Here is a 25,706-nt window from a genome sequence, read left to right as displayed (position 1 = left end):
ATAGCTTTGTCGACTTCTCTTGTATCCCCACTCCCTGTGTGTACTCCAGGGATCTGTTTGAGGAAGGCATAGCTCCGTCAACTTTCAAGCTGTCTTGTGTCTACCTGATTCACGGATCCAACAGCAGGTGTCGGACAGGCTCTACTGTGTGCCAGGCAATGTGCAAGGTCTGAGGGTTGGAAAGATGAATAAGACGCGCCCCTCCCGTGTATTTTAGTCTACTGAGAGATACCAGTAGGTAAACTGATTTACAGATCATGAAGATATGGTTGGTAATTTCTGTTTCTCTCACTCACATATTAGAGTAACACCTGGCAAATCGTGGGGACTTGAAAATATTTGATGAATGAATACTTGAATGAATCAAATGCATTTAAAGGATAGGGTTGTACGCCTGAAGTACAGGATCACCTAGGGGTACTGTTTATAAAGTTTTATTTTGAGATACAATGTATGTGTTATAAAACGTACTCATTTTTAGTGTACAGTTCACTCGTTTTTAGTATATTCACAAAGTTGTGCGGCCATCAGCACATTCTAATTTTAGAACATTTCCATCACTCCCAAAGGAGACCTCATGCTTATTTGCGGGCACCCCCAATTTCCCAATCTTCCCAGCCCCCAGTCCTAGGCAACCGCTAATTTACTTTCTGTGTCTGTAGATTTGCCTCTTCTGGGTAATTCATCTAAAGGGAACCATGCAGCGTGTAACGTTTGAGTCTGACATCTTTCACTTGAGCATAACGCTTTTGAAATTCGTCTATGTTGTTGCATGGATCAGTACTTTATTCCTTTTAATTGCAGAATAATATCCCATTGTGTAGATAGACCCCATTTTGTTCATCCGTTGATGAACATTTGGGTTGTTTCTACTTTTTGGTTACTCTGAATGATGCTGCTGGGAACACGTGTATACAGTCTCTGTGTGGACATATGTTTCCATTTCTCTTGGGGAGGACTGGCGTTGCTGTGTCATAGAGGGTACTTTGTGAGCTAGGCTTTAAAGAGGCATTTACAGATGGGAGACTTGGCTCAGCTGGACCGAGCTAGGGTCTGTCTGAGGCTCAGAAGCAGACACTCAAGCATGGCTCTCCGGGGACCCTTCCTAACTGGGGCAAAGCCTGAGGCTCTATCTCCTTTTACCCAGAATCCTCTTGAACCTGCACATTGCCCTTCGGTGAATTTTTCTTTTCAAGGCTGATCTATGCTTTCCCTTTTTTACAGGGAGTCGGGGTGGTGGAGGGTTTTCCCATACTTTTCTATTCTTAAAATAACATTATTATGTTTCCATAATATTGTACTAATGGAATATAGGTTTATCATAGAAATATCATTTTCCACAATCTAAATTTTAAACAGAAACTAAGAAAAGTAAAATGACCTCAAATATCACCACCCAGATCTAATCACAATTACTATTTTGGTGTGTATTCCTTCATAGATAGATAGATCTATATAGATCATTCTCTACATAGATAGATATAGATAGATATTGATATTAATGTATAGATTTATGTTGTATATGCTATTTTGATACCTAGTTTTTCACCTAATATATCCTATCTTTTGTCTCTACATATTTTTGTATTTAAGGATTGTATACTTTTCCATAGCCACAATGAGCCTTAATTTATTTAACTAAAGTCCTATCACTGAGCATGAGATTTGTTCCAAAATTTTTTGCAGTTATTAAAGAATGTTGCAGTGAATTCAACGTAATTAATTCTATACATATTAATCAGTATTTTTATGGGACATATGAAAATGTTATCTGAAAGAATGTTTCCAGGCCTTTGGTTGATATTGGCCATTGCCCCCAGAAAGTTTCATCCAGTTTACACTTCTACCAGTCACGTGTGAGAGAGTTTTGTTCCTTGCATTTCCACTAAAACTGTCACCATCAAAAACAAACCCCAAATTTACCCACAGGCAGAAAATGGCATCTTTTGACGTTAAGCTATATTCTTTGATAACTAATGAGGATGATGACTTTTCACACATTCAGAGGCTATTTAAATTTCCTCTCTGGAGTCCCTGTGCCTTCTACGGAAGCCTCACAGGTCTTCCTTCCCGTGGCCTCGCCCGCCCCCTGCCCAGCAGACACACTCAGCAGCTCTTCCCCCACCCTCACACCTTGGGCAGAAAGCGAAGGGGATGCCAGGTGGCCCCTGCTCCACCTGCCACCGCAGTAAGACCCTGAAGCCCACTCCCATGGCATAGGAAATATCTCCTGCTGCCCACAGGGCGCCCGGTACCCATCAAGATTGACTTCACTGACATCTAAACCACAAACCAGTGGGACTGAGTTTTACAACAGGATGGAAGTGCCGGCTTCTGGAACCCCATGTTTTGGCACCAGCATCCTTTATCGGAAGGGCCAGTCTGTGGGTGGTGCCGCTCAGCTGTTCTTCTTTCCCTTTAGAGTCAGAGCAAAGGAAGTGAGATCAAATTATAATAGAAGGGATGCCAGTTAGACAAAAGAAGAGACTTATTGCCAAAGAAACTCGCACAGCACTGCACCTAAGGACATCTTTGATGAGGGTGAGTCATCTGTGGGTTAATTGGATCCCTGCCTGGCAGTAGAGGATGGGCCTTAGCCTGAGCCTAAGGTGATAAGCTCATGACCACCCTGGCTTCCTGCATGCTTTCCACCACCTGACAGCTTGTGGACCTTTCTTGGAACATTGACTTTAGAGATGCGGCCCCTTTGGGTCTCTCTGCCCCATCTTAGAAGAAGCAATATAATCAGAGGTTTTGGTTTCTAGAATCCAAGAAACAGAAGCAAAGGGAATATATGTCATTAAAGGCTAACTCTTTGTCAGGGTCTGGTGCTTTAAAGGCTATCTAAAACCTTCATGATAGCAGATGAGGCGCCCAGAGGGAACACTAGCCCGAGGTTTCATATTACATGACAGAGCTGGCTCCACACCCAGACATGTTTTGGCCCCAACATTCCTTTCTGTTGAACCATATCACTGAGGAAGCAATTTTAGTGCTGGAGGTGAGGGTATTTAAGGGTATAAACTCCATTTATGTTGTACAATTAGCAGACAATTGCCTTGGCCACCTTACACTTCTTAGAGTCTAAGTATTTTCCTGATCCAGGCGGAGTGGGCCTGCCATGGGTCTCCTGAGGCTGGACTTCTTCTTGGTCCCACTGTTTTTTGGTTTCTCAGCCCTAAATATCCTCTATGTTTATTCTTTTACTTGCATTAACATGATGGTAGGTATTAGGCAAGGGTGGGAAACACAGATGGGGAATAAAAGATAGGAAGTCAAATCCCAAGCCCACAACTCACTAGCTGGGTGGCTTTGGGCTACTTCGTCAATTTCTCTGTGTCTCCATTTCTTCACCCGTAAAATGGGGACAAAAATAGCATCTTTCTCACACTATGGGTGTAAATATTAAATAATGAATAGGTTCAAGTATTTAGAATAAGCGTTGGTATAATAAGTCTAAAGGAATGCTAGCTTTCATTATTTAGGCGGAAATCAAGACTTGTATACGTGGGAAAAAAACAGTATGCCTCAGTTCGCCATCCCTCCCTCCCTCCCTTCCTCCTTCCCTCTCTTCCTTCCTTCCTTCTTTCCTTCCTTCCTCCCTTCCTTCCTTTCTTCTCTTTTTTCCTCAATAAACATTTATTGAAAGCTCTCTACATGCCAGACACTATGTTAAGCATCGCAACACATGCATTGATTTCATTATATTATAACCCTGGTGCTACCTGTTCTTTTCTGCTAGAGACAGACAGGGCTAGTGGACCTGTGTGAATTCCTAGCAGCTCTTTGCTAAAAACCTGAAGACATGAAGAGAGAAGAATTAACCAGAATGCCATAAATATAAGGAATCTGAGGTACCGTCTAATCTGAACATCTCCCGTCCTCACAGGTGAGGACACGGCACCATCAGATGACACCTGACTTCAGGACGCCCCTCAGCCCATTAACCGGAGGCTCAGGACTCAACCTGTGGGTCCGGGCATCTCATCATCTCTTTCCATAGATGCTCCTACTTTTTCTAATTGAGAGCCTGGACAGATGCCACAGGGAGTGAGGCATCGGTGGGCCACCTGGTCCCAGCCCTTGTGCACTCCATCGCATGCTAGTAGCCGTGTTTCTGCCCAGGCTTTCTTCCCTTCTTATACGACTATGCTCACTGATCATGCTGCGGGAAGGGGGAGGGGTGCCTTGTAGCTGGTACCAAAATCCAACCCCGACCATCACATCTGGTTTGCAGATGTCCCTGTGACCTCAGAGATGCTGCCTTGCATGGGAGTGGAGACCTCTGTCGACTGGCCCCAGCTGTCCTCTGAGACGCCAGATGTCTGGGACTAATGAGAAAGGCCTGGTCTACATCTTCAGCCCGCCCGCCCTGTGTTCCTGCTGCTCCTCACTCTCTGTGGTCTGCCAACCACCAGACACACCTAAAGCCATTTTCCTGGAAAAACCTTTCCCAGCTCTGATACTTATTGGCTGAGCGAACTCAGCAGTCATTAGCCTCTCTGGGCCTCTGTGCTCACTTGCCGTAACTGGATAGAGGCTTCCCGCATCCCTCCCAGCTTTGGGATAACGTGAGGTTTGTCTTCTTAGTAATCAGCACACTGCCGGGAATGTGTTAACTGCTGACCGTGTGTCCAGTGATCTGCTAGGGAACATCGGCAGAGCTTCCCACCGTGTCTCATAGAGTTTCTCACATATAAAGTGATTGTGCAGCTCACCAGGACACACGATGAGGCCCCTGCAGCCAGGTCCTGCTCAGCGGCCACAGGAGCCATCTGGGGACCTCTGGTAAACAATTGCCTCACAGCAGACAGGAGATGCTGTGACAGTCCAGAGGTTCCCCGTGCTGTCATTGTCATCCAGGGGTTTACACTCTCACCGGGGACGTGTGACACTCAAAACATCACTGAAAAGCTAACGCTGCATGCTGCTTAGACCAGACGGTCACAGTAACTCAGGGAAGGGGGTGATGGATGAGGTAAAGGGGTCTGGGGGGCTTCCCAGAGGACTGGCACTGCACAGAAGTGGCCAACTTCGATTTCGTCAAATCAACACAAGAGGCAGAAAGCACAGAGGACAGAGCCCTGTGGAGGGTCAGAGCCCTGGATTCTGGTTCTGACGCCACATCTGAATCACTCTTCGGCAAGTAGGTTCCGTCAGCCCTGGTACCTCTCTTCCCTCGTCTCGCAGTGGTGCTGGCGGGACCCTCCCAGGGGACCTCCCAGACTGCCGTGGGGTTCAGACAAGAGGCTGAAAGTACAGATCAGGACTGAGGGGCCAGGTCAATGTCAAGGTTGCTAAGGAGCCGTGGATCAGGGCAGCCAGTGGAAGCTTCGTGATCAGAGAGCGCTTCCCCTAGTTGGTTTATTAATGGTGTCAAGTGCTCAGAAGGATGCCTCTTCCTAGGAAGGATTTACAAACAGTTATTGAATGAAAGAAAAAGGGCGACTTGATCCACCTTCAGGACTGGCCAGGACTTGGAAGCTGGTGCGAGCAGCCCCTCCCCACGTGGATTGGGATGAGGTTATGAGGGGCCATGAGGCCGGCAGCTAAGCAAGAAATAACACAGCAATCCTACTCTTGGGCATATATCTGGAGAAAACCATAATCTGAAAAGGTACATGCACCCCAATGTTCATTGAAACACTATTTACAATAGCCAGGACATGGAAGCAACTTAAATGTCCATCAACTGACAAATGGATAAAGAAGATGTGGCACATAGATACAATGGAATACTACTCAGCCATAAAAAAAGAATGAAATAATGCCATTTGCAGCAACATGGATGGACCTAGAGATTGTCATACTAAGTGAAGTAAGTTAGACAGAGAAAGACGAATATCATGTCTTTCAAATATATGTGGAATCTTAAAAAAGGGTACACATGAACTTATCTACAAAACAGAAATAGAGTTACAGATGTAGAAAACAAAATTATGGTTTCCAGAGGGCAAGTGGGGGGAAGGATAAATTGGGAGACTGGGATTGACATACACACACTACTATATATAAAATGGATAACTAATAAGGACCTACTGTATAACACAGGGAACTCTACTCAGTACTCTGTAATGACCTATATGGGAAAAGAATCTACAAAAGAGTGGATACATGTATATGTATAACTGATTCACTTTGCTGTACGGCAGAAAGTAACACAACATTGTAAATCAACTCCAATAAAAATTAAAAAAGAAGTAACACACAGGGTAAGGCTAATGCAAAGGTAAACAGACGGCTATGAAAGACCATGGAAGCACCAGCTCCCCAGGACACATCCTCAGGTTTCCTGGGGGAGGAGCTTGGGGCTGAGAGAAGCAGAAGCTATGAGCTGAGGGAGAGGGAGGGGGTGAGTGCACGTAGCTCCTTTGAATCTCTGTATTTCATAAACAAAACCAGATCCCTTCAGGGACCATCTCTCTGGATGAGTGGCCTCGGTCCAGCAGGGAATCGTGTGCTTTCCTTGATGACGACCTGCTTCAGCCACTGGCTCTCCAGGGGGCCCAGAAGCTCAATCCCCACCCACCTTCCAGAAACCTGATCGCTGACCCTGGCCTCAAGGGAGACTGTGATGGGCAGGCACTTAGAGTCCTGGTGCTCTCAGGTGGCCCAGGGGACCCAGCAGGTATATGCAAGAAGAGGTTTTTACTTGGATGTAATTTAGAACTTTGTTTTCCTAAGAGTTTTTGATTCTGTTCCTTTCTCCTTTGGCTTGAGGTTGCAGTAAAACACAAGATCAACTAGAATAAGTACCAGACTGGCTGTGAGTTCAATGGGAACCAGAGAGGGGGATTTAGAGCCAAGATTGAGAGGCAGTGCATGAGAAGGAGGTGTGTGCGGGCTCTGCAGGCTGGCTCCTCTCCTCTGTGCACCTGCCTCCCCTCCATCTCGCTTCTGCATCTCCTGCTCATCCCAAAGCAGTGATGGAGGATTGCACCTCCCCCGAGGATGCTGTGCTCCACAGAGCAGGACTCTGTTCATTGCTCTTCCCAAGCCGTCCATCGAAGCCACCAAGGCTGTGCCCCAAATGAGCCTCTTTCCAGGGACCCATGAAAGGACTCCAGGCCTGATCTGTATTGAGAAGGGCTTGACTTTGCCTACGAGCACCAGCTCTCACCTCAGAGAGCAGGTCTGGGCTTCCTGAGAACCTACAAAAGCTATAGGGAGTCTCCATTAACATAGGGTTGGGAAAAGTGACAAAGGGACATGTGGGTTTCCTGAGGGAAGAGAGGAGAAGGGAATATTGAGATTTAGAAACTGTCAGATGCCCACTCTTCCTGCTCTGCGTACGTCCTCACAACTGTGAAAGGTCAGTATCATTACCTCCATTTTACAGATGAGAAAACTGAGGCTCAGAGAGGTCTATGGACTTTCCCAGGACCCCACAGCTGTGAGCAGCAGAGTATCGCCTCCAGGGCTGTCTGCGTCCAAAGCCTCTGTTCTTTCTGCTCTCCTGGGAGAAGGACAGACAAGGAACCGGAGCTCACAGCCATCCCAGTGCCATTTATGGTACCCCAAGGTGACACCCCCCCCATACAGGACAGGGTTCAGGGCGTCACCCCACAGACTGAAAGAATGGTCTTCAACCAAAGCCAGAGCCGCACTGGGGTTCTGAACCCTTCACCCTCAAGGAAAGTACAGAATCCCTATGAAGTTTCCGAGAAGACTTCTTGTAAAAATGATGAAAAGATTGCTACAAATAAGAACCGAGGCCCAAAGGGAAATAATGTGGGGATGCTGGCTGGGAAAATGGACTGGCTGCCGATACACAGCCTGTGAGCTTTTGAAGCAGAGCAAACAGAGCAAACAGAGCAAACAGAGCTTTGAGCAGAGCAAACAGTTCGTGGTGTCCAGCGGAAGCAAGCCAAGGGTGAGAAACGCCAATTCAGCTCCCGCCCTGGGAGGCCTGTGAAATCAAGTAGTCCAGTTCCAGGGAATCTAGCTGGAGGCAGTGTATATATTTTAAAAAATGACTTCTTAAGTCTCTTTTCAAGGCTCAAGCCTGGAATTGTGGAATTCTGAGGAACACATTGGAGAGCAGACGGGGGCCGGGGGAGATGGATTTAGCTGCCCGGTTCATATGGAATGAAGTTGCTATGGCTTCCTCTAATGGCATCAGGTGTCCAGACATGGCAGCAATACATGGAGAGGAGTATTTATGTAAACAAAAGAAATATGAATAGAAGGGAGAGAGTAAACTAAATATACACTCTCAGTTCAAAGTCACAGAGAGAACGGCCAGCGCTATTTTCGGAGGGGCGTGTGTAAGTGCACGGGGGGTTCTATTTATAGACAGAAGGTGGTATGTAACCTCTGATGGCGGCCGGCTGCTTTGGATGGTGGGCTGTCCAACTCACGCTGAAGTGGCCTATTGTCTGCTCGTCCCCACAGGGAAGAAAGCAAGAGAGGAAGAAAGGAGCAAGTACAGTTTTCCTCTCCTGCGCGCCTGCCTGTCTGCATGGTGTGCGTCTCTTCCTCACGCCTCTGCCTCTGTCTTCTGCACCATCCCTTCCTACCTCCTGTGCATCCTTGAAGGCTCAGCCAGGCAGTCTTCTGCACGAGGTCACCCTCAGGACCCCGATGCCCACCAATGCATTGCATCTGCTTTTTAAGACAATGGGCACGTGCACAGTTTACGTAGTTTTCTTTGGCCACTCTGCTTCCTCTCTGACTGTGCTGTGGGTTCGCCGAGGGCAAGGCTGGGCTTCCATTAGGAAGCCGAGCACATAGTAGATGCTCGAGTTTGATTTGTTTGCTCAGTGAATCACTGCTCCAAAGGACGTGTGAACTTGAATTCGTGTGCAGGAAAGGGATTTGTCAGACGCAGGGAGACGGGGCCGAGCCTGAGGTCTCGTTCAGATGCAGGGGGATGACAGGGATTACCTGAAATCCCGTCCTGCCCCCTCAGGACTTTGCGCATCTGTCAGGGAAGGTTTCGGGATGATTGGGTTATGAATTTGGCCCATAGTTCTCTGCTTCCATGTGATTGCATACGAAGGAGAATTACAGACAAGGAAGAAATTGCTGCTCTTTGGGGTCTTTTTTTTTTTTTTTTTTTTGCGTGTTTCCCAGAAGAGGGCAGCATCTCCCTAAGATTTCTCTCATCCAGTGGTGCAGCCCTTCCTGGCAGTCTTAGAGGGAATAGTGGATTCATTGGTAGCAGAAAATGGTCTCAGGTCCCTCCATTCGGATTCACGGGGGAAGGGGATAGCCATGGGAGAAGGTGTGTGTTGGGGGGTGGGGTGGTTTGGGGGAGGTGGCCTGCTCCCTGGGGAACAAGCTTTTTCAGAAGGTCACTTGCCCACAGTGGCTTAAGAACACGGTCCCATCAGAAGGCATTAGTGGGTGTTTGGAAACCTGGCAGAGCTTTCGTGCCCTGAAGCCGGAAGGTGAGAGTGCAAGGTAGTAGGTAGAGGGCAATCTGGCTGGAACCTTCTGCCGGGCCCATCCTCATCAGTCTGGGCACCGGGAGAGCACACAGTTGCTTCTAAGGCAGGACTTTGGTGGGCAGGTGGGTGACTCAGTCACTCAGCTAGTTAGAGCTAGGACAAGCCCTGGGATCTGCTAACATCTGTCCACCCCTCCCCCACCACTAGGAAGGGACAAGGTCAAAGGTAGTGTCTGAACTTCATTCCCACCAACACCGGTCCCACCGGTTCTCGCCAAAATTAGAGACATGGTAGGGCCCCGGGCCATTGACTTGTCTTCACTTTTTAGTAAACAACCAGGAAGGCAGATGGGGGAGACCTCACGGGTGGAAATCGATGCTCGTGGACAGTTGCCTGATCTCTGGGTCAGGTGGTGAACGCGTCAGCCAGGCAGGGGCGCAGCAGGCCAGGGAGGGACTCCAGGGCGGGGTTCCTGGGGCTGTCTTCCTCCGTGCTCTCTTTTCTCTTCTGGATGTCTTTATCTGCGGGAGGCATGTTTGCTGGAAACAAAAGAGCAGCAGCTAGAAGCGCCTTTCAAGTTTGGAACTGAAAGGATCTGAAGTTGGTGGAGGGAGAGGATCAGGTGGGGTGAGGTAGGTGGCGTGGTCCCGTGTGCCTGAATGACCGCACTCAGCGACACCCTCCCAAACTAGCCCAGATTCCCTAACTCTGTTCTTGCGTCCAGGGCAATGGGGACTGACGTTAAGGAAGCCTTCAGTGTCGGAAGTGTCGTTCTCCCTCGGTGAAGCCCTGACCTCGCTTTAGCAGGAGACCAGCCTTACCGTGCGACACCCCAGGAAGCACGTTTACCCTGTATGCTGGGCAAGTGGACGAAGGCAAAAGCCTCCTTCCCTTCCACGCCTCTGGCTGGAGACCTCTGTGCGTGCAGGGAAATCAGCACAGTTGCTTGCAAGCCTCAGAAGGCTAGCCTGTGCTCCCAGACTGCGCCTTGGTTTACATTTGCCTCTTCTGGCTCCTCCGGATCAGCATTCACTCTGCATTTCCTGGTCTTTGTGGTTCGTCAGCCCCTTAACGTTGCTTTAGCTTCACTGGCGTGTTGTGTGTGAGGATGATTTATGAGTTAGAAGCCTCCCAACCTCTGGCATGCTGGAACTGTTCCTTGAATGTGGCTCCGTTGTGAGCTGCTGTCATCATAACTTATATCAAAAGCATCTCTTGCCCCCCAGGACATGACTGTGTTTTGAAAGCATTTCTGTCCTATGTTGCTTGTGTAGATATCTGGGAGAAAGCTTCTTCCATTTCTGTTCAGTTTGTGGAGAAGGGTTTTAGCGATGCCTCCGTCGTACAGTCTTCAGCCCTGACGCTCTTACTGTCTAGGCTCTGGTCCCAGTTCCACTGCCAAGCGGCCGGGCAACCTTGGACAAGTCACTGCCATGTTTAACACCTCATCTCACCAGCTTCATATTTTATCTCTGGAAGCAGAAAGAAAATGAAGTTTTCTGCCAGTAGGCTGAGAAAAGTCGTTCCAAATACAAACTGAATAGGATCAGAGAATCAAGGAAGCACACGCTCAGGGAGGTTGGTGAGTCAGCAGAAAAATATTGCCATTTCGGGTGTCCATCTGCCTATGTTTAACTCTTCATCTGAGGAAGGGGTGAAGTGTTGGAAAGTGTTGAATATTGGCAAAAATGGGAAATGAGATCAAAGCCTCGGATCTTTGGGGCAGGACATACCACTGCTGGCCCTTGTGAGGACAGCTGCTCTGACAGCTGTGCCCTCCAGAATATGCTGTGGGCATCAGCCTGGAAGCAGGGTCCCTGGCTGTGCCTGATACCCAATAGGGATGCTGTAAATATCTGGGAAGTGAGTGGACAAGTGACTGTCCCTGGTTTGGGCTGGTGCCACTTAGAGGGCATCCAGAGTGCAGTGGAGGGCGGGGCTTGGGCAAGAGGGACATTCCTGCTGCTGGATCATGGTGAGAGTGACACTTCATGAGAGCCCAACCCTTTGGAAAGCCCTGTGCTTTAGTCCTGCGCTGACACCCCAACCCACGATGGAGAGCCAGCTCCAATGGCATGCAGAGATGCACGGAGTCAAAGAGGCAACCAGAGGGAAGGAAGGGACACAGCTTCTGCAAGTTGGTGCTGAACGAGACCCAAGACTCACGTTCAAGACAGCCCATAAACCCAGCACCAAGGAAAATTCTGCCTCTGCTTCTTTCTCTTCCATTGGACCCTCTTGGGCTGCCCTTTTTTTTTCTTTTTTTAAAACGTGCCTCAGAGAACTTTCTTTAGGGATAGTTGAACTATTTCCCCATTTTTATTTTATTTATTTTTAAAATGTATTTATTTTATTTATTTGGCTGCGTTAGGTCCTCGTTGCTGCATGTGGGCTTTCTCTAGTTGCAGTGAGCGGGGGCTACTCTTCGTTGGGGCATGGGCTTCAGTAGTTGTGGAGCACGGGCTTCAGTAGTTGTGGCTCGCGGGCTTAGTTGCTCCACGGCATGTGGGATCTTCCCGGACCAGGGCTCGAACCTGTGTCCCCTGCATTGGCAGGAGGATTCTTAACCACTGTGCCACCAGGGAAGTTCCTTGGGCTGCCCTTTTATGTCTTCATTTCCCTTGACCTAGGGAAAATTGACTTTTGCATGGAGCATAGAGCCCTATGAGTTTTAGCATATATAGAATCATGTAACTGCCACTATAATCAGGATACAGGACAATTCTACAACCCTAAAGACCTGCCTTATGCTACCCCATTGTAGGTTCTCTTTCCCCATGTCCGCAGCCTCTGGCAATCACTGACCTTTTCTCTATCACTGTAATTTTGTCTTTTGAGAATGTCATATAAATGAAATCACACAGGGTGTAACCTTCTGAAACTAGCTTCTTTCACTCAGCATAACGCCCTTGAGATCCACCCGAGTTGTGTGTGTATCCACACTTCTTCATTATTATTCTTTTTATGACTGAGTACCATTCCATCGTATGAATGGACCACTGTTTGGTTATCCATTCACCTGTTGAAGGGCTTTGGGGTTATTTCCAGTTTTGGGTGATTACGAATGGAGCTGCTATAAGTATGTATATACAGGTTTTTATGTGAATAGGAATTTTCATTTCTCTCTGTTAAATACCTAGAAGTGGGGTTACTAAGTCATAAGATATGTTTAACTCTATAGGAAACTGCTAACCTGTTTTCAAGAGTGGCTGTGATGTTTTGTATTCCCACCAGCAGAGTGTGAGAGCTCCAGTTCCTTTGCATTCTTGTCAGCACTTAATACTGTCAGCACTTTTTTATTGAGCCATTCTAATAGCACATGTTTTTAATTTGAGTTTCTCTTAATGGCTGTGATTTTGAACATCTCTTCATGTGTCTAGTTTCCATCCATATTTCCCTGTGGTGAAGTATTTCTTCAAACCTTTCCCGCATTTTTAAACTGGTTTGTTTTTTCTCCTTATAATTGAATTCTGAGAGTTCTCTCTATATTCTGAATATAAGTCCTTTATCAGAGTTATGTTTTTCAAATTTTTTCTCTTAATGTGCCTTTTCCTTCTTTTAACACTGAATTTCAAAGAACAGAAGTACTTAATTATGATAAAATCCAATTTCACAGTGTTTTATTTTAGGGGTCTGGCTTTGGTGTTTTATCTCAGAAATCCACGTCTAACCCAAGATTACAAAGGTTTTGTCCTATGTTTTCTTATAGAATTTTTAAGTTTTTAAGTTAATTTTTAAGGTTTTAAGTTTTACCTTTAGGTCTATTGATCCACTTTGAGTTGATTCTTATATGTGGTGTCAGCCATTGATTGAAGTTCATTTTTTTGCATACGCATATCCAATTATTCCAGCACCATTTGTTAAAAGTACTAATCTTTCTCCATTGAATTGTCTTTGAAACTTGGTCAAAAATCATTTGATCATCCATGTGTGGGTTTATTTCTAAACTCTCTATTCCACTTCATTCATCTATTTGCCAATCACTAAAAATACCTCATTGTCTTGATTACTATAGCCTTATAAGAAGTTTTGAAATCAGGGAGTATAAGCCCTCCAACTTGGTTCTCCTTTTTCATAGTTGTTTTGATTATTCTCATTCCTTTATCTTTACATATGAATTTTGAAATTAGCTTGTCAGTGTCTTAAAAAAAAAGGCTGTGCTGGGATTTTGATTGGCATTGTCATCTTTACTATTTGAGTCTGTCTTCCCATTTAAATCTTCTTTGATTTCTTCTATCTGCATTTTGTAGCATGCAGATCCTATCCATGTTTTGTTAGATTTATACCTAAATATGGTCGGGCTTTGGAGCTATTATAAATTATATATATGTAAATTATACATATATGTATATAGATAGATTTAATTTCAGTTTCCAATTGTTCATTGCTGGTATCTGGAAATATGATTTATTTTTGTGTGTTGACCTTGTATGCTGTGACCTTGCTAAGTTTGTGTATTAGTTCTAGAAATTTTTTGCAGGTTCCTTGGGATTTTCTACATAGGCAATCATATAATCTGCAAATAGTGATAACTTTCTCCGTGTCTGATCTAGATAACTTTCTTTTCTTTTTCTTTATTGCACTAAGAATTCCTGTATGATGTTGAATAGAAGTGATGAGAATGGACATCTTTGCCTTGCTCCTGATCTTAGACCAGCAGCATTCTGTCTTTGGCCATTAAGTATAATGTTAGCTACTGGCTTTTTTGTAGATGTCCTGCATCGGGTGAGGACGTTTCCTGCTATTCCTGGCTTGCTGAAACTTTGTCTTATGCATGGATATTGAGGTCTGTCAAATGCTTTTTCTGCATCCATTACTATTATTGTGTGGGTTTTTTTCCCTTTAGATATTAATATGATGTACTATATTGATTAATTTGGGATATTGAATTCCTGAGATAAGCCCTACTTTGTCATGGTGAATTGTTCTTTTTATACCCATGCTCATTTTTAACATTATTTTAGCTGATACACTCTCTGTGACCTTCCCAAAAGGTAAAGGTTTCTCATACCTTCCTGGGCATCAGTTCCTGAGATTATTGGACTGAGAGTTTCCTGAAGTCACATTTTAGAGGGAGGGGATGGTGTGATGTGCACATGGATAAACCAAGAAGTCCCTGTAATATAACAGGAATCTTTTGGATGAGGGACCGGAAGATCTCTGTCATTTCATGGCTTCTGTACTATTCCTATTCATGCTTGGTGGATTTTTTTTTCCCCCATCTCATTCCCAAGACAGAAATTTTGTATGATTTTAAGTTCCAAATGACTAATCTAATAGACTAAAATCTCTACTCATTCATTTATTCAATAAATATTTATTGAGAGCCTATGACGTATCAGGAGCTGTTCAATGCTGGGGATGCTATTATAGGTAAAAATTTAGTTCCCACCTTCATGGGACTTATAGTTTGGTGGAGGAACCAGACGTGAATCAGACAGACACACAGATGCTAATAGGAGAGAGTGCTGGCATACCATTTTATGGTCGTATATCATTTTTCTACTTCAAGGTCCTCAGTTAAGAATTATGTTATATTACAATTTTGTTATCTATCCTGATTTTTAAGACCATGTGTAGGCAAGCGGTTTAGCTCATGCTGGCTACGCATGATGTTAGGACTTCAACTTCTGGCTGAATTGATGATAAACAAAGGGAAAAATGATGACTCCATGAGAAAGACCCATTCATATGTTTCCTCTCCTCTTACAGAATGCCTTCAGTTGAGAGGATGCTCAAGAAGACAAGGTATCTTGAGAAACTGCAAGAAATGTTATGGGGAGAAGTGGGGAAGAAGAGAGGAAAGTTTTCAGGCTAGTTGGACTCTGGAAATTCCAGTCCCCGCCCCCCTTACTCATACTGGGACCCCCCAGTTGCCAAGTGAAAGCAAGAAGTAGGAGGAGAGTGAGGCAGAAAATGTAGTGAAATGTAACTTGGGAAAGGAGAACTGCTGATGCATTCCTGGCATTCACACAAAGTAGAGGCCAACCTAAGTCACATAAGGACTTAGGTAGGAGGGTCTCTGAGCATCCATGGGGGCAGTAGATATCTTGGATTTGGGGACTAGAAGCATTCCTAGAGATCTACTGGTCCAACCCCCTGATTTAAAAAATTAGGAAATTGAGACTCCAAGAGGGAAGTGACTTTACCTTAGAGTCATCTAGCAGGCTAGTAGCTGAAGTGGCTCTGAAACTTAGGACTGGGACTTCCAGAAGGGATCTCTCATCTCTTCCTCCTATTGATGGAGACTGAGACCCCAAACAGGGACAGGAACACAGAATCAGAGCAGCGTCATGGTCTCTAGACCCCAATGGAGAAAGGAGAAAGTTGGTAAACATAGCCATTCCTAATCCAAAGCTGGAAAGGTCAGATTACGTACTTACTGATAGTATAATGATTATAAGCAACATTAACTGAGCACGTACGTGTCAGGCACTGTTCTACATGCTCAACTGCTTTAATCCCTTCAACAGCGCCATGAAGTAGGTGCCAGTGTTATTTCTGGTTTATAACTGTGAAAACTAAGGCGCAAGAGAGGTTAACGAAGCTGCTTAAGGTGACACAGTCAATAAATGGCAAAAGTGGAATTAAATCTAGGTGATCTAAGTTCAGAGCCAGCCACTTAGCCATATGCTAAAATGTTTCAATGCAGACTGAACACCACTTAGGTGCTCCAGTCCTAATTCCTCACACAGAAAAGCATTCCACACCTGATGGAACCAGATTTATTGCCACCTCCAGCCACCTGGTACCTGCGCATCAGAAAACTTGAGCATCCTGTCTTCGAGGTGGGCCTCAGGACACAAAGCCTGTGTGCTGCCTTTGAAAGGAAAAAGTCTAGTGGTTCTAGAAACCACTCATGCTGAAAAGAAAGCTGGCTGCTGACCCCAAGTACCAGTGTTCCCTTCTCCCACTTACTCTAGTGCTGTTGGCAGTGCGCCAGGGTCTCTAAAGCACACTCAGTCTCCATTCTTTTATAATTCTGTTCCACCATTGTTAGTCTTCTGGGTATTACCCAGTGCCCATAAAGCATATTAAATTAATTTCTGCTTCCTCACTTGACATTTATATTGAGAAGCAACTCTGTGATGGGGCAGGGAGGTTGCCTGGAAAAATGCTAAATTAATATCCAGTTGAGAGACGGGTACCACCTTCTTTTGATTACATAAGATATGTGCCTCTTCAATTGCCTGATCATAACTGCCTACTGTCAGTTGGAACAGAAGCTAACTGCCCTCTCTAGGAATCAGATGATCTGATCAGAATCAGAAGGCTTTCTTCAAAGAGGATAGACTCAGGGTTTTCCTCATGCTTTCTATACCCATGTCCCTGTTGAGTACTGATCAATATGGAAAGGAAGGTTCCTTCACATTCCCTTCAACAAAGACTTATGGAAAGTAGGAAGGAGGGCTGTCCAAGAGAGGGACCAATCACAGCATCCCTCACATCAATGTTTGCCATGTATTACATTGTATTTCCCGAGCCACCTGCTTGATTTCATCTTGTAGAGATTGGTGTTGCCATTGTGTCCTCTTGAACTCACCCTGACTACTAGGAATGGCCATGGGATAGTGTGGAGGTGGGCGAGATAGTGAGGCACACACTGGAACAGTCTCCCCAGAGAGTTGCCATAGCTGCGATACTTCCCATTTCCATTGTTTCCTTACATTTCAAAGTATTTTTACATGTGCTATTTACATAGACATTCACCAGATGTTTACTGAATGTCTACTGTGTACCACGTCCATATCTCAGGGCAAACAGTTGGGATACAGTAGTAATAAATACAAACGAAAGAAGTTTGTCCTCATGAACTTACGTAGAGCAGAAGTTACCTCAAATGCTTCTCATTATGATGCGTCAGGGAGGCTGGACCAAGAGCTATGAGTCTCCTTTATGATTAAGATAAACCGAGGCTCAGAGAAGTTAAACGTCCTAATTAATGTACACAACTAGATAGTGGCAGAGCCTGGAAAGCCCAGACCACCTAAATCCTTCGCTATTACTCTTTCCGGCATAATGTTCTCTCTTGACTTGCACCATGAAGGCCCTGCTAGAACCTCATGAAGTCATTTTGATCATCACCTTCCGTTTCCTGTCCCCCATTCAAGCCTCTCGGCAGCACCACATGTCAAGAGAAGAGGGTTTTGCATGTTCCCACGGCACCCACCCATTCCAACAAATCACAGCCCCCTCTTCCTTGAAATTCTGTTGTGTCTTGAATTTAAACTCTTCATGCTACGAGCTCATTACTTCCCGTCTTCCTCCATTCTCCATGGAAGTGAAGTGAGGCATCTCTGATGGACCTGAGGACAATCCCCAAAGCTCCTCCTCTCTGGAGCCATTGACAGATGTCTACATCCAGCCCTGACTTGTTTTGTCTCAATTAATCAGCAAACTGTAGTGAGGGTTTAGTCATTTTCACCCCTATTTTAGTTCCTCTTATAGAGTTAAAATGACTGTTTTACCTATCAGACCAAAATTTAATGGCTAAAACAAGATTTAAGAAGTAATATCACCTATATGCGGAATCTGAATTTTAAAAAATGACACAAATGAAATTACTTACCAAACAGAAACAGGCACACAGACTTCAAGAACAAACTTTTGGTTACCAGGGGTAAAGGGTGGGTGGAGGGATAGACTGGGAGTTTGGGATTGACATGTACACACTGCTATATTTAAAATAGATGACCAACAAGGACCTACTGTACAGCACAGGGAATTCTGCTCAATATTCTGTAATAACCTAAATGGGAAAAGAGTTTGAAAAAGAAGTAACTCTGGGACCAGTTGATAAGTTCACGGAGGGGGGATTTCATGGTTTGTTGTTAGAATGAGGTTTTGGCAAGCTTCAGTCCAGCAAACAGTCTTTTAAAAAAGAAACTAGACCAAAAAAATGTTCAGAGGAGTTTTAACATAATAGAAAGAGATGAGAATTCAAGTCAAAACCAGAGTCAGTCTCAGCTCTGCTGTTTACTGTTTGTCTTGGGCTGATTGTTTAAAAGTCTCTGTGCACTTATCAAATTCAGTTACTAAAAGGCAAAACAAATAATACCTGGAAGGGTTTTTATTCAAGAAAAGGATAGAATATTTGTAAAAGGGATTTCTCCACCATAGCATGCAAGGTAAACAGTAGTGATTGGAATGATGGTCACTATTGCTAGTTGTGGAACGGAATAGGGCTGCAGTATAAACTCATGGATTATTTTATCACAGTCTGTTTGCAGACTTCATTTTTGTCTTCCACCTCCAGAGTGCCGGAATAGCTTGCCTGTGGCCTCTCCTTTCCCTCCCTAATACGGCAATGACACCTGGCCCATTTCTCATGCAGGAAAGTATTAAAGCTCTAGCAGGTATCTCCATGACAACAGAGATTGTTTTGTTTTCCCTGTATCCTCCGTACTGGGAACAGTCTTTCTTACAGCAGGCATCCAAAGATATGTATGGGAAGGATGAATATATCAGAACTTGCCTCAAGGCCCATGGGAGAAAGAGATCAGGAAGAACTTTGTGTAAAGAAAATGCAATGGTTGAGCCTTTGAATGGGGGAGAAGTGTTGATACTAATGTTACAGGAGACAAGGAAGGCTTTGTCCTGGCATGTGGGTATATGACTTGGGCTCTGAGGCAGACAACCTGTGATGTCTGCTAATCCCAAGGTCCCAACCTGTCCCAGGACTATCCCATAAGCTGAACATCCATGGTCTTACAGATTCTGACATGCAGGAACTACAAGGGCTCTTGTCCTCCACGCTGACCTACCCTTGGCTTGTACGACGAGAAAACTGAGGTCGAGAGAGTCACCCAGAAGCAGAGCAGAGACTGGAATCCAAGCTCCGGATTTTTAGTGAAAAAGACCCCTTTTCCTTCCAGAGGAAACATTCCATCATTTGAAAACTAAATGCTGATTGTTTGCGCGTTACTTTGCCTTGTTCAAGTGTGGAGAGAAGAATTGGTTTCTTTCAAAGTTTAGTGGTGGTCTTGTTTATAGGGGAATGCTGGACAGCCGAAAGATTTTACCAAGAAATCGCTGGGTTTCCTAACGATCCCTTGGTAATATTACCGAGGCCATCTCCTCATCCAGCCCGTGTGTGTTTTTCCTTCCCTCTTGAAATTGTCAAACTGACATAATTAACTAAGCTGTTAGCTAAATAAATCACTGGATCCCAGCAAGAATTTTTACTGAGATATCATTGCCCCCGCACCACACTGCGTGAAGGACTGTCAACACCGCGTTGATAGATGTATGGCAAAGGATTCTGTTTGAGAGACAGCTCTCTCCTTCTCCCTGAGCATCAAACATGGCTGGCAGGCTACAGAACAGATGTCATGGAGCGTATGTGAGAAACCCACCAATTCCTTAGAGTATTTTGATCCCACAAGGTTCACAGAGTCTGAAGGCACATGGAATGCAGACTGATAGCCCAGGGGTGGACTCCAGTCCTCAAGTAGAAGCTGCGGTTACTCTGCAGTTCTTTTTTTGTAGAGAACTGTGCTCTGACACAGGGGATGCCCTTACTAACCTCCAGAAGTCTCTGACATCCCTTGAGGTAGACGAACACACTGTTATTGCTTTACTTTTATTTTTAGGAATATTCATTTGTTAGCTCTTTAAGAGTAGGGCCCACTCCGTCTTTTTTTTTTTTTTTTTTTTTTTTGCGGTACACGGGCCTCTCACTGTTGTGGCCTCTCCCGTTGCAGAGCACAGGCTCCGGACGCGCAGGCTCAGCGGCCATGGCTCACGGGCCCAGCCACTCCGCGGCATGTGGGATCTTCCTGGACCGGGGCACGAACCCGCGTCCCCTGTATCGGCAGGCGGCCTCTCAACCACTGCGCCACCAGGGAAGCCCCCACTCCGTCTTTTGATCTATGTGGCTCATCGCAGAGCCATCTGGTAAATATGTGGCAGTGTTCATCTTTTGCTTTCCATCCCAGCTTTTCTGTATTCCGGCAGATTGACCAATGATTGAGGGTGTTTGGGAGAAGAGTCTTATTAACAAATGAAACCTTATTTGAATTTCAACAGGTAAAGAAACAGAGGCTGAAAGATCACGACTGGGGTGGTCAGTCTGTCAAGGAATTCAGAACGCCGAGGCACCAGGCCCTCGGGTGATGGACGGCTGCTCCTGCACTCGGTTTAATTAGAAGCATGGCTAATGGCCAGAGACTTGGAAGAGAGATTATAGATTCATTAATTAGGTTCATGTTTACACCTTGATTGTCAACTGTAATCATTTGTTTAACCCGAGGTCTCTTTAGTTCATTATGATCATTATTGCTTGGCTGGAGTTTTACAGTTATGAACGAGGAATCTACACATGAGCCTATATATTCCAGCAGGAACCCAGCCTGACAGTATATGTTAATGTAAGGGGAGTTTCCTTTAAATCTTTTTTTTAATCCTCAGTCATCTTTTATTTCAGAACTATAAACTGTGCCCAATCAATGAATGCATTAATAGTTGCCCCTGACAACTGATAAGATCACCCACTTTGAGAATATCAACAATGTCTATCTCACACTCATAAAAATTTTCTAATTTTCCAAGGGGCTTGGGGATCATCAACTCATAGGAGAGGACGCTATGAAATCGAATTTGGCTATACAGTAAGTTCCCTACATACGAACGAGTTCCGTTCTGAGTATGTGTTTGTTAAGTCCAACAAAGTTAGCCGAGGTACACAACTAACACAATCGGCTATATAGTACTGTACTGTAATAGGTTTACTATACTTTTCACACAAATAATACATAAAAACAAACAAAAAAATTAAAAAGTCTCCATTTTTTTTGCATCCTTGGGCAAATGATCACAGAGAATCTCCCACTGAGTCAAAAGATGGAGGGAAGGACGGCAGTCGGTAGGAGGAAGTGCTCAGAAACGTGAATTATCTGCTCGCGCAATGGACAGGTTCATCTAGTACTTGCTCAGACCCTAGTTCTGTGTACATGAGCTTCGCTTGATGTTGAAGTCTCCTGGCCATGTATGGCATATTATCCATCTCTTCCAAGGTCCAGTGTCAAGCTAATAATAACTTTCTTTGCTCAAAAACCCTAGGGTCATCCTCAGGAATTAGTTTCTTAGGCCTCGTCACAGACACCAGCAGCATCCCCATTCTGTTATCTGTCATAGACATTCTGAGCCACCTGGGGACACAGGGCAGAGGTACTTGTATTGCAGCCTAGACCATTTGAAGAAACTTCTCTAGTTTGGTGTCCCACCCAGAGCCGGCAGCTTTTCAGATCGCTCGGTGAATGGACTGGAACAGCACATCCCATTTTGTTCTTGTGGTCTCCAAAATCAAAACAATCATCAAATCCCCTTCTTAACAGTAGATAGAAGTTCCGGCTTCTCTGTCCCTTTACAGTGGATATTCAAACATAACCCAGTGTCCTGAACTTCCTAGAAACTTCTATGAGATGACAGGTTCCATTTTTTTGTTTTGGAATTTTATTTTATGTTTTAATTTTTATTTTCTATTGGAGTATAGTTGATGTATCATGTTGTGTTAGTTTCAAGTGTACAGCAAAGTGATTCAGTTATACATGTACATGTATCTATTCTTTTTCAGATTCCTTTCCTATATAGGTTATTACAGAATATTGAGTAGAGTTCCCTGTGCTGTACGGCAGGTCCTTGTTGATTATCAGGTCCCATATTATTGTGTGGGATTTATCTTCCATGATGTGCATTATGGAAGATAAATGGATAATATAGATAGTACGGATTTATCTTCCATAATATAAGTTCCCTAGGCATCTAGGATGACCATTACTTACTGTTCCTCAGTATATAGCCCTTTCATCACCTTATTATCCTCATTCTCTGTGCTATCTAGAAGCAGCCACCCCACAGAACGTTCCTTGATTTCATCGTATCGTCCATACGTTTCCAAAGCAGTGGCCACCCCATCTCCCAAAGCCTTCTCTTCAATGAGCACCACATTCTAAGTAGCCATAGGCAATAACCCAATCAACTGTTTCAATGCTACAAGTCATGAATCGCCAAATTAGTATTACTTCATATTAGGTGGATTTTCATTGGCTTTGTCTCAACTGGACCCAATTCCCCAATTTCACTTCAGATTCCTGGATACCACAGTCTGGAACCAATTTCTGTCTTATTTAGAGTTTTGGGTACAAATAACCAAAACCAACTAAGCTCACTTAAACAGTATAAGAGTTTTAGAAGGGTGTATTGCAGACGGGGCTGCTTCAAGGGTGTGCGACCACTGCACTTTCACCAGGCCCCATGCTCAGAGGTTTAAGGCTTTGCCGTCGCCATCTTGAAATTCTTAATTTTATACTTTAACTTGTGTTTTGTAAGTGATGGGAGAGTGGAGCGGCTGCCACGGGCTTGGAGGCTTGGCTCACAGTATTGGATGAATAAGCAATGGATACCCACCCAGGCTCAAGGCTTCAGGAGGCCCTCGGGTTCCTCCACTCTTGGGGGAAGATTGCCTAGTGCCACATGGGAGGCTAAATTGGGTCGATCTGTGCCCAGAGGCACTACATCTTCCTGAACACAAAGTCTAACAGTGTTCTGTCTCCTCACAGCCTCTCCCTCCCTCCTTTCAGGGCCCCCAAGGTAACATCTCCCAGACACAGAACACATTCGAGTATCAGGTGAGGCTGCACAGCTCAGAGCTTCCCCCGCTGCCCCTCCTCCCCAGAATCAGGGCAAGTGTGTGTGACAACGTGCGCAACCTACAGGCTTTATTTTCCTTCCACATCTCCTCTAATCCCCTTTACCTACAAACAAATTTGTGGGGAGGCATCTAATGAACTGGTATGAACTTGGCTTTGTTTTGTTTTGCTCTTTCTCTTTCAGAGAATTTTCAAGTTTCCCCCTTCCTGCCCGTCTTTTTTCTTTCTTTCTTTCTGTGTGGGGAGTCTAAGTTCCTAGGTGAACAGCAAGTTCTTGTCCTCCTGACAAGTCAGACCATATCCTGTAAGACGTCCAGGTGACAGAGGATGGGAGAAGCATGCAGGGAAACAGTTGACTCCTTCATTTCCTGAGGTTCTGCGTCAGGAAATTACCTGGGAGGAATGTAGGTAGGACAACTGTCACCACTTAATGTTCCTCAATCCAAGCTCAGGGGACAGAACTTACTTTCTTCGTGATGGCTGGCATTCTTCTACCAAGCTCGGCATCACTTCTGTGCTGATGCCTGGAGATGTGACCAAATGGCCTGAATCTTCACATTTCCCCGGATTTACATCTGGTCCAGCTGCTCCTGCTTTTCCTACAAACAGTCGCTTGTAGTTAACAAAAAGCAAAAATAGCAATTCATCTCTGGTTAGCAATTGTACAACACATTTGTACCAAATTTATTAAATCATAACATGTAAAGAAATACAAACACCTAGTGACAGTCCAGTATCTTTCTGATTAAGCTTCATGACTTCCTTTCAGGGATCAGAAACAAAGGGAAAAGAAAACCTTCATGAGACACTGAGTCTGAGTGTCTGTCTGTCCTGTCTGTCCTGGGGTCTGGGGCAAGCTCCGCCCCCACCTCAGGCCTGGGCAGGACCTGGGAGTAAAAGTTACTCCTGGACAGTCAGGCCACTTTCCCTCTCTTCCCCTCCCCCCTTTAGTGTCAAGCATCCTCTCTCTGATTACTCCAGCCAGGACCATTATTGTATTTCTCCAACCTGTTCCAAGAGCCTAAAATGGCTACACCTTCCCCTCTTTGAAGAACTGGGATCATCTCATCAGCAAAAGAAAATCATTCTAGGATGCTGTTTTAAAGTACAAATAAAAGGAGAGGGGGGAAGAAAGAAAGAGAAAAAGAGAGAGAGAGGGAGAGAGAAAGAAAAGGAAGGAAGGAAGGAAGGAAGGAAGGAAGGAAGAAAGAAAGAAAGGAAGAAAGAAAGAGAGAAAGAAAGAGAAAGGAAGGAAGGAAGGAAGAAAGAAAGAAAGAAAAAGAAAGGAAGGAAGGAAGGAAGAAAGAAAGAAAGAAAGAAAGAAAGAAAGAAAGAAAGAAAGAAAGAAAAAGAAAGGAAGGAAGGAAGGAAGAAAGAAAGAAAGAAAGAAAAAGAAAGAAAGAAAGAAAGATAGAGGGAGGGAGGGAGGGAGGAAGGAAGGAAGGAGAATAAAATCTACACAGTAGCCTGACTCCCAGGATTCAAACCCAGGAATGATAAACTTGCAATCAGAATTATCTTGCCTGGTATACATACGAATATCCTGATGTTACTCTATCCAATGTATACGAGAATATACAGTCTACTCTGTTCAGAATTCTGAAGGTTTTCTTATTAGCTAATTCTGGCTCCTTGCCAGGTGGTATATACTTAAAGTGACCTGCCCCCGCTTTGTCCTTTGAACATTTAAAAAACTTGAACCACAATAAAGTTTTGAAAAAAGAAAATTCTAAAACTAGACTCGCTAGTTTCATAAATACCAGAAAAACTGAAAATGTCCTAATAAATTAGTGTGTTTTCACTTTTTACTAGACCTTGATTTCATTAGATGTTGGATTAAGGGGTGGAAGGAGCCCTTTTATTTGATTTTTGTATCCCTAAGATCTAGCAAAACACCAGGTTCATAGTATGTGCATAAAGAAATAAGTGAATGTTTTTGCGTTTCCCACCGCCTCCACTTCTGCTCTTTCTCCTTTGCTGGGTAATTCAAGCCAGCCCACCACAGTCCTGTTGCTGGAGGGGCTGAAGCCCACAGATGCTGTTTCCAGGAGGCCTGAGCAGAGAGAGGAGCATGGACCGGGCTCAGCAGGGGACCACTGGCCACAGCTCAGGCTGCTGTGCAGAGAGAGCGCTGGAGAGGATGCTCGCCGCCGCCAGTGGCCTCCTTCTCCTCCAGCTGCTCCCGCCTCTCAGCCCTACTGGTAACCGGTCCTTACCGTATGCCACCTGCTCTCTTTCTCTCTCCCAAACCCAAGCTGTGGAATCTGGAATCCAACCACGGATGATGTCAACAATGCTTAGAGAGTTGTCAAATTTTGTTTTTGTTTTCGTTTTTAGATTTTTTTTTTTTTTTGACGTGGACCATTTTGAAAGTCTTTATTGAATTTGTTACAATACGGCTTCTGTTTTATGTTTTGGTTTTTTGGCCGCGAGGCGTGTGGGATGTTAGCTCCCCGACCAGGGATTGAACCCGCACGCCCTGCACTGGAAGGCGAAGTCTTAAGCACTGGACCGCCAGGGAGATCCCAAGAGTTGTAAAACTTTGTAAGTGCGAAACCAAAAGCAATCCAGGGAGTGGGGACAGTCCCAGATCTCTGGCCTCAAGCAGGTTCCCTTCTCCCACAGTGTGTACTGTGGTCTCTTGTGGTCAGGAGTGAAAGGGGCT

General features: G+C 44.9%; 3 long non-coding RNA genes across 4 annotated transcripts; 2 read left to right on the top strand and 1 right to left on the bottom strand.

Moving 5' to 3' along the window:
- Positions 1-2,427: 2,427 nt before the first annotated feature.
- Positions 2,428-4,451, top strand: LOC141275909 (uncharacterized). The gene is made up of 3 exons (XR_012324552.1): positions 2,428-2,541; positions 3,890-3,969; positions 4,238-4,451. It is a non-coding gene; the product is annotated as an uncharacterized lncRNA (long non-coding RNA).
- A 5,427-nt stretch (positions 4,452-9,878) lies between these two features.
- On the bottom strand, positions 9,879-23,517 carry LOC141275910 (uncharacterized). The gene is made up of 3 exons (XR_012324553.1): positions 23,508-23,517; positions 15,542-15,692; positions 9,879-9,931 (listed from the first exon to the last, which is right to left on the bottom strand). It is a non-coding gene; the product is annotated as an uncharacterized lncRNA (long non-coding RNA).
- LOC109548445 (uncharacterized) lies at positions 9,904-24,326 on the top strand. Of its 2 annotated transcripts, XR_002174535.3 has the most exons (5): positions 9,904-10,024; positions 14,104-14,178; positions 15,105-15,140; positions 20,096-20,288; positions 20,421-24,326. It is a non-coding gene; the product is annotated as an uncharacterized lncRNA (long non-coding RNA). The 2 variants fall into 2 exon arrangements; XR_002174534.3 differs by lacking the exons at positions 20,096-20,288; positions 20,421-24,326 and adding an exon at positions 19,107-20,062.
- Positions 24,327-25,706: the final 1,380 nt, after the last annotated feature.

The sequence above is a fragment of the Tursiops truncatus genome, chromosome 11, assembly GCF_011762595.2.
Source record: "Tursiops truncatus isolate mTurTru1 chromosome 11, mTurTru1.mat.Y, whole genome shotgun sequence".
NCBI classification, from domain to species: Eukaryota; Metazoa; Chordata; class Mammalia; order Artiodactyla; family Delphinidae; genus Tursiops; species Tursiops truncatus.
Note: the sequence above shows the minus strand (reverse complement) of the source record. Positions and strands in the feature narration are given on the sequence as shown.